This window comes from Schistocerca nitens, chromosome 3 (assembly GCF_023898315.1).
Source record: "Schistocerca nitens isolate TAMUIC-IGC-003100 chromosome 3, iqSchNite1.1, whole genome shotgun sequence".
In the NCBI taxonomy this organism is placed as follows: Eukaryota; Metazoa; Arthropoda; class Insecta; order Orthoptera; family Acrididae; genus Schistocerca; species Schistocerca nitens.
Window position 1 is genome coordinate 71,293,160 of NC_064616.1, and position 16,821 is coordinate 71,309,980.

Genomic DNA, 16,821 nt, shown 5'->3' on the forward strand with positions numbered 1-16,821 from the left:
AATTTTGCTGAGATATGCTTGCTAGTTCAATATCATGAAGTGCTTTTGCTAAGACACAATGTGCAGTTCCCTCACTCCTACTGCAATTTCCAGTATCATAATATCGCTTTACATCTCGTTGTGCAGTGTCCCCGCGAACGCCATACAGTGCAACATCCTATGACGAGAAAATGCCTTCATCCACATGAGCAATGATGAGGTCACGCCTAGTCTGAGGTGTGGCCTATGAATAAAACGGTTGGAGTCGAAGTGAGGTGATTCAGATACTTGTCTATTGTTGTAGGATTAAAAGAAAGTGGCGTTAGTTCCATCTGATACAATAATTGTAGGTTAATACAACTGTGCTACGTAAGCTGTCGTCAGCACAACAGCTGTCAAAGATGTAGCGAAAAGATTGATAGCAGGCGCTGGATCAAGTGCACCTACCAGGAGAGAGGCCAAAGACAGACTCGCAAGCAACACGCTGCCAATACCCTCTCGACCGCAAGTATTTAGATCGCTGCCACTAATCGGAGGGCTCAGCACTCAGTCTCAGTCACTAGCTCAGTCACTACTCTAGTTGGCGTCTGTCAACTGAGCTGACCGGCTACGAGAGTGCATAGCGACTGGAGTGTGTTTATAGCGGGACTTGTACTTCACCAGCAGCGAGGGTAACGTGGACTATTATTTGAAGAGCTTGTACCACAACACATGGACTCCCTTAAAGATAAATAGCTTCCTGTTTATGTAAATAAAGAACTCTGTTAATACATGTGTGCAGTTGTGTTGTAGAAAGAGGACACTGGCCACCAAACAACATCCTCTCCCTTGGTTTCTATGGTGCAAGACTTAAAAACAATATTATAGGTAAGAATAATACAATATGCAGTTATAGATAAACATAGCGCCTAGCGCTTCGTATTATTGTATAGATATCCTCTTTCCATTACGTATTTTTAAGTGCCAGGGCAACACATTGCCTCCACGTCCTTATTGACGAGTGCAAGAAAAAACAGAAAAAAGCGCAACGTGTTGTGGATGGCTGTTCCCACCGCATACAGGTGCAGCGGCTCGATTGCGGCCGTCTCGTGTTACCGGGAACGGCCATTGTGCCCTCTGGCGCAACTGCGGACAGGTAGCTCGCGATCCGGCGCAGTAGCAAAGTTGAAGTGGACGCGCAGTCTATTATCTGGGAGATTTTGGGCAGCGGAATGCTCGTGGCGGGACGTCGCACAAAGCGCAGCCACGGCAAACACGCGCCTTTGTCCGGCGTAACGCGAACTGACGGCGCGCACCTTCATAGCCTCGCCTGTTAGGAAGCGCTCGCGGGCACACACTGCCAAATCGCCGCTGTCACGGGCGTCTTCCGACACTATGGAAACTTCTGCTCTTCTCGCTTCTTTTCGATGCTTCCGCATTTCCGACGATATAATCGGGTAACTGGATGCGAGACGGGTCCATAAACTTCGTGTAACTACACTGACGGAAAAAAAATCTCAACACCGAGAAGGAGTTGTGCGGTATAAACGTGTTTCTACGTCCGAAAGATACCTATTCAACTTCCGTGCCAATCGCGTAATAGTCGTGCTAGAAGCGCCACCGAGAGGATGCAAATGGTTCAAATGGCTCTGAGCACTATGGGACTCAACTGCTGAGGTCATTAGTCCCCTAGAACTTAGAACTAGTTAAACCTAACTAACCTAACGACATCACAAACATCCATGCCCGAGGCAGGAGTCGAACCTGCGACCGGGGCGGTCTTGCGGTTCCAGACTGCAGCGCCTTTAACCGCACGGCCACTTCGGCCGGCCCGAGAGGATGCAAATCAGGTTTGCTTTACATACACGCTGCAACGGTCTCGAGCGTTAGTTACCTTTGAGAGTGGAGCTGGTGATTCGATGTTAGGCAAGAATGCCTTTAAGGCGAAAAGATGCCAGTATCAACTCCTCGGCGAGTTTGAATCAGGTCGCGTAATAGGGCTACGAGAAGCTGGATATTCCTCATGCGATATTGCAGAAAGACCTGCCAGGAATGTAGCCACTGTACACGATTGGTGGCAGCTGCGGTCACGAGAATGTACGCTAGCAAGAAGATCGCATTCTGGACGGCCCCGTGGCACTATCGAGAGACAGTCGTATTCGGCGTATGGCTCTGGCGCATTGTACTGCATCTGAGCAGCAGCTGGCACCACGGTGACACAACCAACTGTAACAAATCGGTTACTTCACGGACAACTCCGAGCCAGACGCCCTGTAGCGTGCGTGCATTCCACTGACACCGAACCTCATCCATTTGCTACTTCAGTGTGTGACAAAGCAGGTTTGGCCCCCGCCATCCGAATTTGTCTTTTACACTCCTTATTACAATAGCCAGGATCTATACTAGCTTTTTTTCTTTTCTTGTTGTTCTTCTTCCCAAAACTTTTCGCGATAGAATCCGTTATCTGAGCACATATTACAAGAATTTACAAACTAATGTAAACTAATTTCATCTGCGATTCACTGTTCGAAACCTATCGTATTAATTAGTTTTGCTGGGAATGATGTATTAGAAAAGTTATTGTATTTCAAAGTTTTCGATCCAGAAGCCATCCATAAAATTTAGTGAGCGAATAAATAAAGTCAGAAAAGTTGATAATCTCTAAACTGTGGACTAATTATTGCTCATTACCAAAACATGTTTATTTTAGCTCAGACATATTTAATTCAGGAGATACAATAAATTAACTGTTTCAACCAGCCGAAACTTTCTGCTTATATTGTGACCAAGCCACTATAAATTTCTGGTATCTGTTAACATACTATTGATGGGCTAAATTTGCTGAACCCAACGATGCCAATATCAAATATGTAATAGCCATAATTAAGAATTGCGAAATTTTTAATATCGAAATTTTAATAATCAGTATGGATGCCATACCTAAAAGTCAGGAATTCCCATTGTGTAAGTATAAATTGGTTCAATATTTTTAATAGCTACTGCTCATATCGGTACTTTGACAAAAAAAACGTCTGACAGTCATTATTCCATCTATTTAAAAAGGAATAATTTGTCCTGGGAAACTTTCAAATAATAATCAAATAACATAATACTCTAGCGCGCGTCTGTATAAGGACGAAGCACCCGGAGTTCCGTAACTATGCTTCTCGTTTTTGTTGGATTTAAGTCTCGGTCAGTATGAAACCTGCTCTGAGATTTCAGTGTTCTCTCCACTGTGTGCTCTAGTGTTGTCGTATGAACTAGCTTCGGGATTATTCGAGGAAATGAGCAGTGATTATTAGAATCAGCGATAGACTTAACAAGTAACATTCGTAAGCATGCCACTGTACCTTAACGAACTTATCATTCTGTGTGCCTTGTAGACAGTTTGTTAATCTGCTATAGGAAAATTAATTTGTGTGCCAGTTAATTCATGATTCCAATCCTTTTGGCGAAATACAATTCCAAGTTATCAATGTGAGTACAAGGAGATGTGCTTAAACAGTTTTGTTCTGTAATGGGACCTGGTCATTAGCGATAGGATTCAAACTCCTTAAATAATTATTAGAAGTGGTTGTGCCAACAGACTACTGGACTTTCCTTTTTATTTGTGAAGAGATCCAATCATATCACGAACATTTTCAGCTAATGTAACAGTGGTGCAGCTACTCACTGGCTGGCTGGTTTTGGGAATAAACGGAACAAACTACAGGGTAATCAGTCGCGCTGATGCAACATTAATCTACAGGTAGGTCCCCCTCGTATCCTTACAAGTGGTGTCACGCAAAAGCTGATTGGAGGGAAGGGTGGAAGTTTGCGGTGTTTTCTGATGAAAACCGGTTCTGATTTGGTGTCAGTGATGACTTTGTATTGGTTAGAAGGGAGCCAGTGTGAGGGCCTGTATGCTAGACGCGCTGGACCTACACCTGGACTTTCGGTATCGTATTACAGCAGGAGAACTCTCGTGGTTATTGCTCGCAACCTGACTGCAATGGTTCAAATGGTTCACATGGCTCTGAGCGCTATGGGACTTAACATCTGTGGTCATCAGTCCCCTAGAACTTAGAACTACTTAAACCTAAGGACATCACACACATCCATGCCCGAGGCAGGATTCGACCTGCGACCGTAGCAGTCGCGCGGTTCCGGACTGAGCGCCTTAACCGCGAGACCACCGCGGCCGGCCTGACTGCAAACTTGTACGTCAATCTGGTAATTCGAACTGTTGTACTGTTATTCATGAACAGCTTTCCAGGGGGTATTTTCTAACAGGATAACGGTCGATCACATACCGTTGTTGTAACCCAGCGTGCTCTACAGAATGTCGACATGTTGCCTTCGCCTGCTCGATCACCAGATCAACTGAGTACAGCCTGGAACCCTGAATTGGCTGCTATTAAATCGTGACGCGAAAATCAAGATTCTTCGACAACAGGCCCTTCATAACACTGGCCTAGTACGGCCGTTGGTGAGTAACGTCTGGCCGCACTGTTGACAAACGCAGCGTACAGCGCACGTGCGGGAGAGCCACTCTGCGATTTTCGACAAACCCGTGAAGACTATTTACAACACATCCGACGGGAAAGCTTGAAGAGTCACACATTTAATATTACTATTTTAAGTTTTTCTTGAATAACTCTAAAACCACTTACTCCAGTGAAAACGTATCGTAGTAAAAAGTAAACTAAATTTCCTACAAAAAGGTCATATTCCTTGTTTTTCTCTGAGTAATAATTTGCGGAAAGAGAGCGCGAGAATACTGAAATCTCGCGCGGCGCTCATGCGATGTAGCTTGCGTAGTTTTTGTTGTCCAATTTGAGGTAGTTTCCTTACTTGACAGACCGCAAGTATCCGGTATGAAATTGTTCGTCTCAGTTTTCTCTACTCTACAATGGTTCATTGGAAACAATGACAATGTTTGAATAATGCAGAAAATATACGGGGTGTTTCCGTAAGAGCCTTTAAAAATTTAACGGGACGTAGAGGATGCGCCACTGAACAATTTGAGGTAGGGAACCTGCGGTCCGAAAAGCCAGCTTAAGGATATAATAGGAATAAAATCATATTACAGTGTACTTTTTTACTTAGGTTAGTTACAGTCAGCAAATACCATAACTGACACAATGAACGTACCATTTATACTACACGTTACAAAATGTGCTGAAACTGACGACCATCAATCTTAATGCAAGCATGACATCGGCAAAAAAGATTCTGACGTACCCTGACAAATACCCCTGGTGTGTTTCGAATCACATCACGGGCAGCTATAATTCTGGCAACTAACTCCTCCTCCGTATCCAGTGGGTCTCATACAGAAGTGACCTGAGATATCCCCATAGGTAATAATCAAGGGGATTCAGGTCAGGTGACCTCGTAGACCATGGAATAGGACGTCCGCTTCAACCCAGCGACCGGGAAATACAGCATTGAGATGGTTGCGGACATCCACACTGAAGTGAGGCGGTGTACCGTCATTTTGTAACCACATCCTCTCACGGAAAGTGAACGGTACGTTCTCCAGCAACTCAGGCAGAACGCTTTGCACGAACCTCAAGTACAGGTGGCCATTCAGACGGCCAGGTAGAAGGTATATGGTCCAATGAGTTTGGCTCAAATGGCTCTGAGCACTATGGGACTTAACATCTGAGGTCATCAGTCTGCTAGAACTTAGAACTACTTAAACCTAACTAACCTAAGGACATCACACACATCCATGCCCGAGGCAGGATTCGAACCTGCGACCGAAACGGTTGCGCGGTTCCAGACTGAAGCGCCTAGAACCGCTCGGCTACACCGGCCGGCTCCAATGAGTTTATCGTCTATTATTCCAGCCCAGATATCCACAGCAAAACGTACTTTCTGGTGTGACTCTAATACAGCCTGAGGGTTTTCCTCATCTCACACTCTGCTATTACCGCTGTTCGAAATACCATCACGATCAAATGAGGCCACGTCGGTAAACAACACGATCTGGAGGAAATCTGGTCGATCAATCCTTCGTTGGAGCAACCACTGATGCAATGCGGAACTTGGTGCAAAGTCAGTCCAAGTACTGCATAGACTCATTGTGGGTAATATGGGTGTAATTGTTGTTCTTGGAGTACTCGCGACACGCTAGTACGTGCAGCGCCCATTTCACGCGCAATAAGACGAGTTCTTGTAGTGGGTTCCGCTGCAACACGTTCCAGCACCTGCTCTTCAAAATCGGATGTGCGAGTATTTTTATGTTACCAGGTCCCTCGTTTCTTCTTTTCAGTGAACCAGTCCCCCGCATTCGTCGATCGAGAGAAATAAACACTCGTCGTGACGGACGATGTCTGTTAGGAAATGGTTCCCTGTATAGCCTTTCAGCAGCGAGAGCGGTGCAACGTACTTCCCCATAGCCGGCCGGGGTGGCCGAGCGGTTGTAGGCGCTTCAGTCTGGAACCGCGCGACCGCAACGGTCGCAGGTTCGAATCCTGCCTCGGGCATGGATGTGTGTGATGTCCTTAGGTAAGTTAGATTTAAGTAGTTCTAAGTTCTAGGGGACTGATGACCTCAGAAGTTAAGTCCCATAGTGCTCAGAGCCATTTGAACCAGTAATGCTAGACAAAGCGGTAGACAAGTTTACTTCCATATCTCGTGAAGCTGGCTTCTCCGACACCATTTTCCCTACCTCAAATTGCCCTGTTACATTTTTGCATGCTCTTACGGAATCACCTTGTATAACAGTTTGCATTAAATGTGTTTCATCTAGGAAGCCCATTCGGAATAGGGCACATGTTCATTTGAAGCTTTTTGTTCGTAATCTCTAATCCTATCACCCCTCAAAACATGTACCTTGCTGTTGTGTTCTGAGATACCACACAAGAAGAATTTGCGACAGTTGCTACCAGAAGTACTGTGGACGTCCGTCCGCAGCAGGAACATCACCAGCAAGAGAGACTCGCACTGAAGTAACCTTGCACTACCAGAAATTGTCAGTTGCAAGTTAGTCCGAGTCTTGCTGCAGAATGTTCGTCGTGTGTTCCAATCTTCAGTCGTCGAGTGACATAGAAACAGCGGCCGACAGATAGTCTTCAGTAGAAACAGAACAGAGAACAGAACTGTCGTGTATGGACAGAGATCGCTCGCATAGAGATTAAACTGAGTTCTCTTAGTCTGGAACATCAAGACTGAAGATTAATTTTCTTGTAACCCTAATTCAGAGACTTTCCGTCTTGTCCTCTTCCAGACCTGTTTTTGTGTGCATTCGTCCTCTGCGAGCTTGACCCATTTAGCAGTCAGTCACCACTTGACACGGTGTAACGTATATGCAACCAATTCCGCAGCAACAGCGGGTAATCTAACCCGCGTAACTGTTTGTGTGTGTGTTGTTTGAGTGTCAGTTTCACTGTCATTTAAGCCCTCAACCGATCGTTACACGAAAAACTTAAAACTAACGTTTCGATAAGCTATCTGACTGCGTATTTGAATGTGAATTTACAAGTGATACAGAATTTGACTTTTGCAACGGAATTTACTGGACTGGAGTACATGACTTGTTGTGGTGTTTCAGTGTCTGTTTTGGCCCTAAAGTTTGAAAGTTTACCGTCATACCTCCTTGCCTAGGGACGCCAGATGAAAGTTGATGTCGTCAAGCTCTGAATGAAAATCGCGCAACGGATAACTGGGGAGGGGAGCTTGAGAGCGCTGCCTAGAGAGCGTGTCCTTTCTGCACACAAAAACAGGTCTGGAAGAGGACAAGACGGAAAGTCTCTGAATTAGGGTTACAAGAAAATTAATCTTCAGTCTTGATGTTCCAGACTAAGAGAACTCAGTTTAATCTCTATGCGATACTAGGCAAGGGGCTGGAGGGCTCACACGCTGATGTGTGGGTCCCTGCATTCTATAGCTTTTATTTTAAATAAATTCCTTTAACTTGACTTCTTTGTGATTTTTAAGGTATGTTAAAGATTGATGACAGTTGATTTCCTATTTATTTTAAACATTATCACTCGACTTTACAGCGATTTCAGCAATTGTTTCAGTTTACAGATATTACAATTTTATAACTTATAGCTCGTGTATATTATATACTAATCTGCACGCACATTTCTACGGGCAAGACGGAATTGCGTTGGCCAAATGTATACCACCAAAGTCTCCCAATATTTTACATAGGACATCCACTATGTGACGAGGATAACGGGCAAATTGGGGACCAGATACATTAACACAGGCGGTCAAATTTCCTAAATTAACGAGATCATTCATTTCCTTACACCATCCGAAGCTGGAAATAAAAGAACGAGTACAAATATTCAAATACCTCTCTTCCATGCGTGAACATTGAGACAGACGCACTGAGGGCACGTCTGCTCACTTACCCGTCTTCTGTAACACTCCCAGAATATGGCGGGCACCCGGAGGTCTTCCTGGGCCCCGGTGGAGGGGGTGGTCGAACCACTTGGCCGTGACCAACCTCTCCACCCCAAATCTTGTGACACTGGAAAGTCTTTGACTTTTACCTGCCTATGCTGTCTCTCTGATCCCCTAGCCAGGAGTAAGGTTGGCACTACTGTACTACAGAACTACTTCCCAACAAAGATTTGGCCACGCTTTACGGAAAGGTGTGAGGAGGATTAGGAAAGCTCATGTGCAGATTCACATTCACGTACAAGAAATGCATAATACACGACACATATAAATACGTATTATGAAGCCTGACACATTTCTTTCCACCGGTCCACATGGGTTCTGTTGCACCCGCGGCCGGCAGCGTCGTGTAATAAAATTGGCTGCGGATCCGCCTCTGTTTCTATTTCCCGGTGCGAGCGAGCAGCGAAACCTGCTGCTTATAGAGCGGAAACTACTGTTCAAATGGCTCTGAGCACTATGGGACTTAACATCTGAGGTCATCATTCCCCTAGAACTTAGAACTACTTAAACCTAACTAACCTAAGGACATCACACACATCCATGCGCGAAGCAGGATTCGAACCTGCGACCGCAGCGGTCGGCGGTTCCAGACTGAAGCGCCTAGAGGAAACTACTGTACCGTTTCAAGTTTGCAGTCACCTCTTTAGATGACTGCCTTTTTCCATGTGGTTTACAGCAATTCGCAGCAGCATGCAGCAGCAGCGGCTAAAGCTTATTGTTACTAAGAATGAATTTAATGAATGGGAGTTTGTTTGGGTCATGTTAACTACTAAATAACTTTTGAGAAGGGATTTCATAAATTAAGTCTATTTAAAACTTCAGAAATCATCATGACCGATAACAGACAATGACAATTACATAAGTATCAATAATGGCTGAGTGCCAGATTAACAAATTATTTCAATTCCAAAATTGCAATAACATTTAGTATGTTATTTAGATGTTACTTAGATGTGGAGAATAATTATTATTATTTGTAGGATAAGGAAGGAGGCTTCTTTCACAGACAAGCAAAACATGGAATTATTGCAAACTCGGACTAACAATCACAAGCCTAACCCTGGAATTACTTTTGCGCTATGCTTGCGAATTTTACCTCGAATCCATCTTGGAGCGTAGTTAAGGCATCTAGATCTCTCCTGGCCTCTAGTGTGGTAAGATCTGCCATGGCCGAGGTAAGGGCAGCGTGGCACGTCTTGTGTCTCCGACGCTACTCTTCCACTCTCGCAGACAGACCTCGTCTCAGAACAGACCTCGTCTCTTCGCTTAGAAATACGCCGCGCTGGCCGCGCATCTAATGAGCCGGACTATTACCACACTTTGCGCCAATAACCTGTACGAAATTCCAAACCTCTCTGCAGTGTCTCGTGAAGTGCAGGCTCGTGATCGTTCCGACGGTTGGGGACGTTAAGCTTCGAGGCCCCCTTTGTGCTATTCGAGAGGTGTAGGCTGTGTGCTGGCACCTGGTTTCACCTTCTCCCTTCTCTTATCGTCACAAACAACAGAAATAAATACCACACGCGTCCATTACACTCACCTACATTCCACAGCACACATAAGGCACAGCTCTCACATATCCGCAAGGAAAAAACCATTCCGTCGAGGTGAGCCGCGCGGTTAGAGGCGCCATGTCACTGACTGCGTGAGTCCTCCCTCGGGCATGGCTGTGTGCGTTGTAGTTTAAGTAGTGTGTAAGCCTAGGGACCGATAACTTTTGCAGTTTGGTCCCTTAGGAACTCACACACATTACAACATTAGAACGACTAGCTGACTGTAACTACCCCTTGGAGTCTCCCAGCCCACAATGTCATACGATTTCACATTTCTTTGCTTTATCTTGATTTACGACTTTTCCATGTATCTTTTGACTTGGACATCGTTCGTACAACAGATCGAGATGTCGCAGTGGTTAGCACCCTGGCCTCGCATTCGGGAGGACGCCAGTTCAAATCCGCGTCCGACCATCCAGATTTAGGTTTTCCTTTATTTCCCTAAATCGCTCCACGCAAATTACGGGATGGTTCCCTTGAAACGCCATGCCGATTTCCATCTCCATCCTGGAAACAATCCGAGCTTATGCTCAGTCTCCAATGACGTCGTTGTCGGCCGGACGTTATTTTATTTTATTTATTTATTTATTTACTTAAGTTCCGTAGGACCAAATTGAGGAGCAAATCTTCAAGGTCGTGGAACGTGTCAGTACATGAAATTACAACATGAAAGTAATAACAGATAAAAATAAATGTTTATGAACTCGAAAAGACTCAGTCAATAGATTTAAGTAAATGCAATCAACAATACAACAAGAATAAGCTTTATTTCTTAAGGAACTCCTCGACAGAACAGAAGGAGTGACCCATGAGGAAACTCTTCAGTTTCGATTTGAAAGCGCATGGATTACTGCTAAGATTTTTGAATTCGAGTGGTAGTTTATTGAAATGGATGCAGCAGTATACTGCACACCTTTCTCGACAAGAATTAAGGAAGTCGATCCAAATGCAGTTTGGCTTTCTACCCAGTATAAACTGGGTGAAAGCTTCTTATTCTTGGGAATAAGCTAATATTGTTAACAAGAAATGACAGCAAGGAATATATATATTGAGAGGCTAAATTCAAAATACCCAGACTCGCGAACATGGGTCGACAAGAGGTTTGTGAACATACACCATTTAGAGCCCGAACCGCCAGTTTCCGAGCGAAAAATATCCATTTAGAATGGGAAGAGTTACCCCAAAATATAATACCATACGACATAAGCGAATGAAAATAAGGAAAGTAGACTAATTTTCGTGTCGAACGATCACTCATTCCAGATAGCTTTCGAATAGTAAAAATGGCAGCATTAAGACTTTGAACAAGATCCTGAACGTGGGCTTTCCACGACAGTTTACTACCTATCTGAACACTTAGAAATTTGAACTGTTCAGTTTCATTAATCATATGCCCATTCTGTGAAATTAAAACGTCAGGTTTTGTTGAATCGTGTGTCAGAAATTGTGAAAACTGAGTCTTACTGTGATTTAGCGTTGTATTGTGTTGTTTGTTAACTGAAGACCTAGAAACGACGGAGAGGCTCCGTCCCCGCTGCAGCCGCAATGGTCGACAACCCCACGAGGACTACCGCAGTCCACTTCACCCCTCCACCGCCCCACACCGAACCCAGGGTTATTGTGCGGTTCGGCCCCCGGTGGACCCCCCAGGGAACGTCTCACACCAGACGAGTGTAACACCTATGTTTGAGTGGTAGAGTAATGGTGGTGTACGCGTACGTGGAGAACTTGTTTGCGCAGCAATCGCCGACATAGTGTAACTGAGGCGGAATAAGGGGAACCAGCCCGCATTCGCCGAGGCAGATGGAAAACCGCCTAAAAAGCATCCACAGACTGGCCGGTTCACTGGACCTCGACACAAATCCGACGGGCGGATTCGTGCCGGAAACCAGGCGCTCCTTCCCACCCGGAAAGCCTCGGTTAGACCGCACGGCCAATCGGGCGGGCTAATTTAGCGAAAGTTTATTTTCTACAAGCCATGAACTTAGGTCATGAACTGCACTATTTGAAACCGAGCCAATGTTGCACAAAACATCCTTTACTACCAAGCTAGTGTATTTTAGAGTTACCCGTAATACTAGGGGAATATCATTTATATAAATAAAGAACAGGAGTGACCCCAACACTGATCCCTGCCCCCCCCCCCCCCCCCCCTTGACCGAGTCCCACTCAGACCCCACATTACAGCCATTCTGAACATTGTGAATAATGACCTTCTGATGTCTGTTGCTAAAGTAAGAGGTGAACCAGTTGTGAGCTACTCCCTGTATTCCGTAATGGTCCAACTTCTGGAGCAATATTTTGTGATCAACACAATCAAACGCCTTAGTTAAATCAAAAAATATGCCTAGCGTTCGAAACCTTTTGTTTAACCCATGCATTACCTCACAGAGAAAAGAGAATATAGCATTTTCAGTTGATAAACGACTTCTAAAGACGAAACTGTACATTTGATAGCAAATCGTGTGATATAAAATGATCACTTATTCTTACATACACAGCCTTTTCAATAACTTTAGCAAACACTGATGGCATAGAAATAGGTCTAAAATTATCTACATTATCCCTTTCTCCATTTTTATAAAGCGGCTTTACTACTGAGTACCTTAATCGCTCGCGAAAATGACCATTCCTAAAGGAAAAATTACAAATATGGCTAAATAAGGGCTAACATGTGCAGCACAGTACTTTAATATTCTGATAGGCATTCCATCATAACCATGAGAGTCCTTAGTCTTCAGTGATTTAATTATTGACTCAATCTCCCTCTTGTTTGTATCACAGAGGAGTATTTCAGACATCAATTTCGGAAAGGCATTTACCAAGAAAGTTGTATGATTCCCTGTAGAAACTAAGAGCGAACGTTTCCAAAAGTTTATTAAATCGTTATTTCATCACAAACAGCAAGAAACACCGCTGAAAACTATTAAATTTAATAACTGTGTAACAGTGCACAAATAATTTTGTCAGTACTTAGCTTTATAACTGCTACAGCTGCACTGAGCGGCGCAAAATGTAAACACACTACTGAGGCGTGAGGCTTAGACGAACGACGTAAGCACAGTCGCGAATAACAGACCACTCGAGTCAATAACACAGGAAGAAAGACTGACATTAATGAAAATCCACTAATAAGTTACTTTTACAGCAAACATTAACACAAATAAACTTTAAAATAAGATCAAAAATGGTTCAAATGGCTCTGAGCACTATGGGACTTAACATCTGAGGTCATCAGTCCCCTAGACCTTAGAACTACTTAAACCTAACTAACCTAAGGACATCACACACATCCAAGCCTGAGGCAGGATTCGAACCTGCGACCGTAGCGGTCCCTCGACTCCAGACTGTAGCGCCTAGAACCGCACGGCCACTTCGGCCGGCAAATGACTAGGAATAATATAATTAATTTCTGGTGTCTGTAGCTCTTTTGAATTCCGTGTTTCCAAGAAAAGAAATAGCACCGAAATTCCACCTTTTGCAAGACAGACGTACTTGTTTCCTCTTCACTTTTGTACTGGGTGAATCATCTACAGCTTGCACTCCTTTGGGTTGATGAAGCGTTCAAGATATCTTTATGTGGTAATACGGAGAGATTACGTAATTTTGTTCCATGTTTCATCCACTTAACTCCTGTATCAACTGAAGTAAGTAGTTTTTTAAATGAAAGGAACAATATACTTTTTAACGACATTATAAAGCTCCTGAAAAGGCGAGGACAGTGGTATACATTGACTTTAATGTTGGTGTTGAAACATTTTGCAAAAATCTCCAAGAAATGACATAAAATTGAAAGGCAAGCGGTCAGAATCAGGAGCTGCTGTGTAAACTGCTCCAGGTGGAAGCCTAATACCTGTCTCTGCCTTTATATCAAGCCTTTCGATTGTTTACTCTTTTCCACAAAAGCTTTTCATTTAAATATGATTACGTACACAATCTCAAATGGTTTTCCTAAGCTTCTTCTGATACGTTTGAAGTTAACACAGACTTTCAGTTCAACAATCGTATCTGCTCCTGAATCTTTGTCGTATAAAGTAGAAGACATACATAATCTTAGCATAGGCCTACCTTCGTTTTGCAGACAACGACGGAGCGTCGTACGAAAGCCACGCTTGGCGGTGCTTACATCGCAACAGCCGAACCCGGCAGTCTAGCATTTCAGTTTCAGCCCATTTCTTGCATATGTTTGCGAAATTCTCCAACAACAACACTAAAAATCGTTATACCACTGTACTCGTCATTTCAAGATCATTCAAACGACATTAAGAGGCACGTCGCTCATTTTTAAAATACTTACTTTAATACCTTAGTTGGTACAACCTTTAAGTCTATTAAACATGCAACAAAATTGTGTGACCATCTGGATACATTCATATGCAGCACAATTGTTTTGATATCTTCAACGATTCACGAGATAAAGGAGATGCAAGATTTTAGTTGATTGACTATGTATATTTCAGCAGTTTTTGTAGCAACTTCTGCCAAAGAAAGTCTCCGTTCCATCAAATGGTGTGATGTGGCTAAACGTCGTGTCAAAGGGAGCCTTCTTGACGCACGCTAAGAGAAAACGTGTGCGACTAGGACTAGCACTCTTAGACCAAGTGTGTGTGTAAGTGTTTGTGTGTGTGTGTGTGTGTGTGAGATAGAGAGAGAGAGAGAGAGAGAGAGAGAGAGAGAGGGAGAAAAGCTGCAATCTACTTGGAGGAGCACAAACGACTAGGATATCGAAAGAAACGCTAAGGAATGGATGGACCGCAATTCCCTTGTACAAAATTGAGCGGAATGGAAACGATTTATAGTTGTACTCTGTTCCAGTGCATTATTATTTATTGCTGAGAACTTGTCAAAGTGTAGTAGAGTCTGAGAATGTTTACAAAAGTGAGGATAACGTCTACGGTGGACGTGTTGGTGCACTGGAATCACATGTTTCATGTTTAAGAATTTTATATTTCTTAAAGTAGTTTCCTATTCCTGATTTTCGTGAACATGGAAAAAAAAGACGCTTACATTACATAGGATAGATCAACGACATTTATCACTAGGTATGTGAGTGTGTGAGTGTGTGTGCGTGCGTGTGTGTGTGTGTGTGTGTGTGTGTGTGTGTGTGTGTGTGTGTGTGGGAGAGAGAGGGGGAGGGAGTGAGTGAGTGAGAGAGAGAGAGAGAGAGAGAGAGAGAGAGAAATGCCGCAAACTGTTCAGAATAGAATCGGCCGGCAGCTGTGACCGAGCGGTTCTAGGCGCTTCAGTCCGGAACCGCGCTGCTGCTGCGGTCACAGGTTCGAATCCTGACTCGGGCATGGATGTGTGTGCTGTCCTTAGGTTAGTTAGGTTTAAGTAGATCTAAGTCTAGGGGACTGATGACCTCAGATGTTAAGTCCCATAGTGCTTAGAGCCATTTGAACCATTTAGAACAGAATCAGATGGCTGCTTTATGTGGAAGTTTGTGACTTCACCCCCAAATAAAGAAATACTTTATGTCGTGTTAGAGAAAATGCAGTGTGCACAGCTGAGATACAGGCATGAAAAGAACACTGAAGAAATGTACCTTCATGTTACGCCTGTGTAGTTCATGTGTATCGAGGGCTAAGAAAATGGATATTCTACTTCTTTACGTAGGGTGCAGAAGGAACGAGATAATTGAACAGCCGAGTATTACGCACAAATTTATTCTGACAGATGGTGTGCAACAAGAATAAAAGTTCAATAATTTTGAAAATGAACATTAATCATAGGAGTGTTGAAATGCTACAGAAGTGAAAGTGCAAGTGTGCAATGATTGGAGCAAACTAAATAGATTATTATTATTATTATTATTTTCGTATCCAGGACATTAGAGTACAGTTATTTACAAATTGAAAACAGAACTGCAATGTATACACAAGATGTTCTGGAAGCTGTTCTTAACAGTCCACATGTTAACTGCAGAGAGACAGAGTACCTATGGAGTAACGCTATCTAAATTTGTCCGCATTTTCGGTGCAAACATCTATCATTATATCAACAGATTAACCAGTGGTGTTGAAAAAGACACGTGAAATTATTCTGATGAGGTATCAGGACAATAGGATCTTCTCTTTAGAGATGTAACAATTATTGAAAGTTGAATGTAATAGTAGGTATTATTGGGCCTGTGATCATCCGCAGTGGCTGAGGCAGTTTGAATATGAGAGACCGTTTAGTGTGAACATTTGGTGTGCAGTAATTGGTCTTTACTGAAGATAACAGACACGGATAATTTCTTACCGTAGTGCTAAGAGACTGTGAGGTACCCCTTCTGTTCAAGCCACATTTTGTTTCTTTGCTTTCCTGTTGTACAATTTTGTATCACGTCTGCAGTGAGTAGACCGGTACTGCAGAAAGCACACAGTCGAAAGAAAATTTCAGGGACCATATGGCGTTCCCGGTTGCGATGGTGTGAGGAGCTGTGTCTGGACATGAGAATGGCCGTTGAGTCAGCAGCGAGGTATGTAGGAAAGCAGAGTTACTCTGGTGATAGGCAAATAATCTTCCTTAATAAATATTTGCTGATAAAAGTCTCATTTTCCGATTCAGATGTTAGGAGAAGCCTACAGGTCATACGTACTTGCTTACAATAATATTACAACGCCAGAAATCGATCATCTTAATAAGGAATAATGTTTAAGCTAACGAAAATGTACGAACACCTACAAAATATGACGAGGTTAAGTACGAGGTACAGGCTGCACGCCAGAGTCGCCAATCGACGATAGTATGCCTTCCGATCTAGTTCTGATGTAAGATCATGCTCTCAGGAAATTGTTAGTTTTCAGTTAATCAATATTAACCAGGACGACGCTGCTACTGCTTCTGTGAGCGACATAAACTTCGATGCTTCTCGGCAAAGCAAGTAGAAAGAATCCTACACGACGACGCACTAGGATAATCGAAT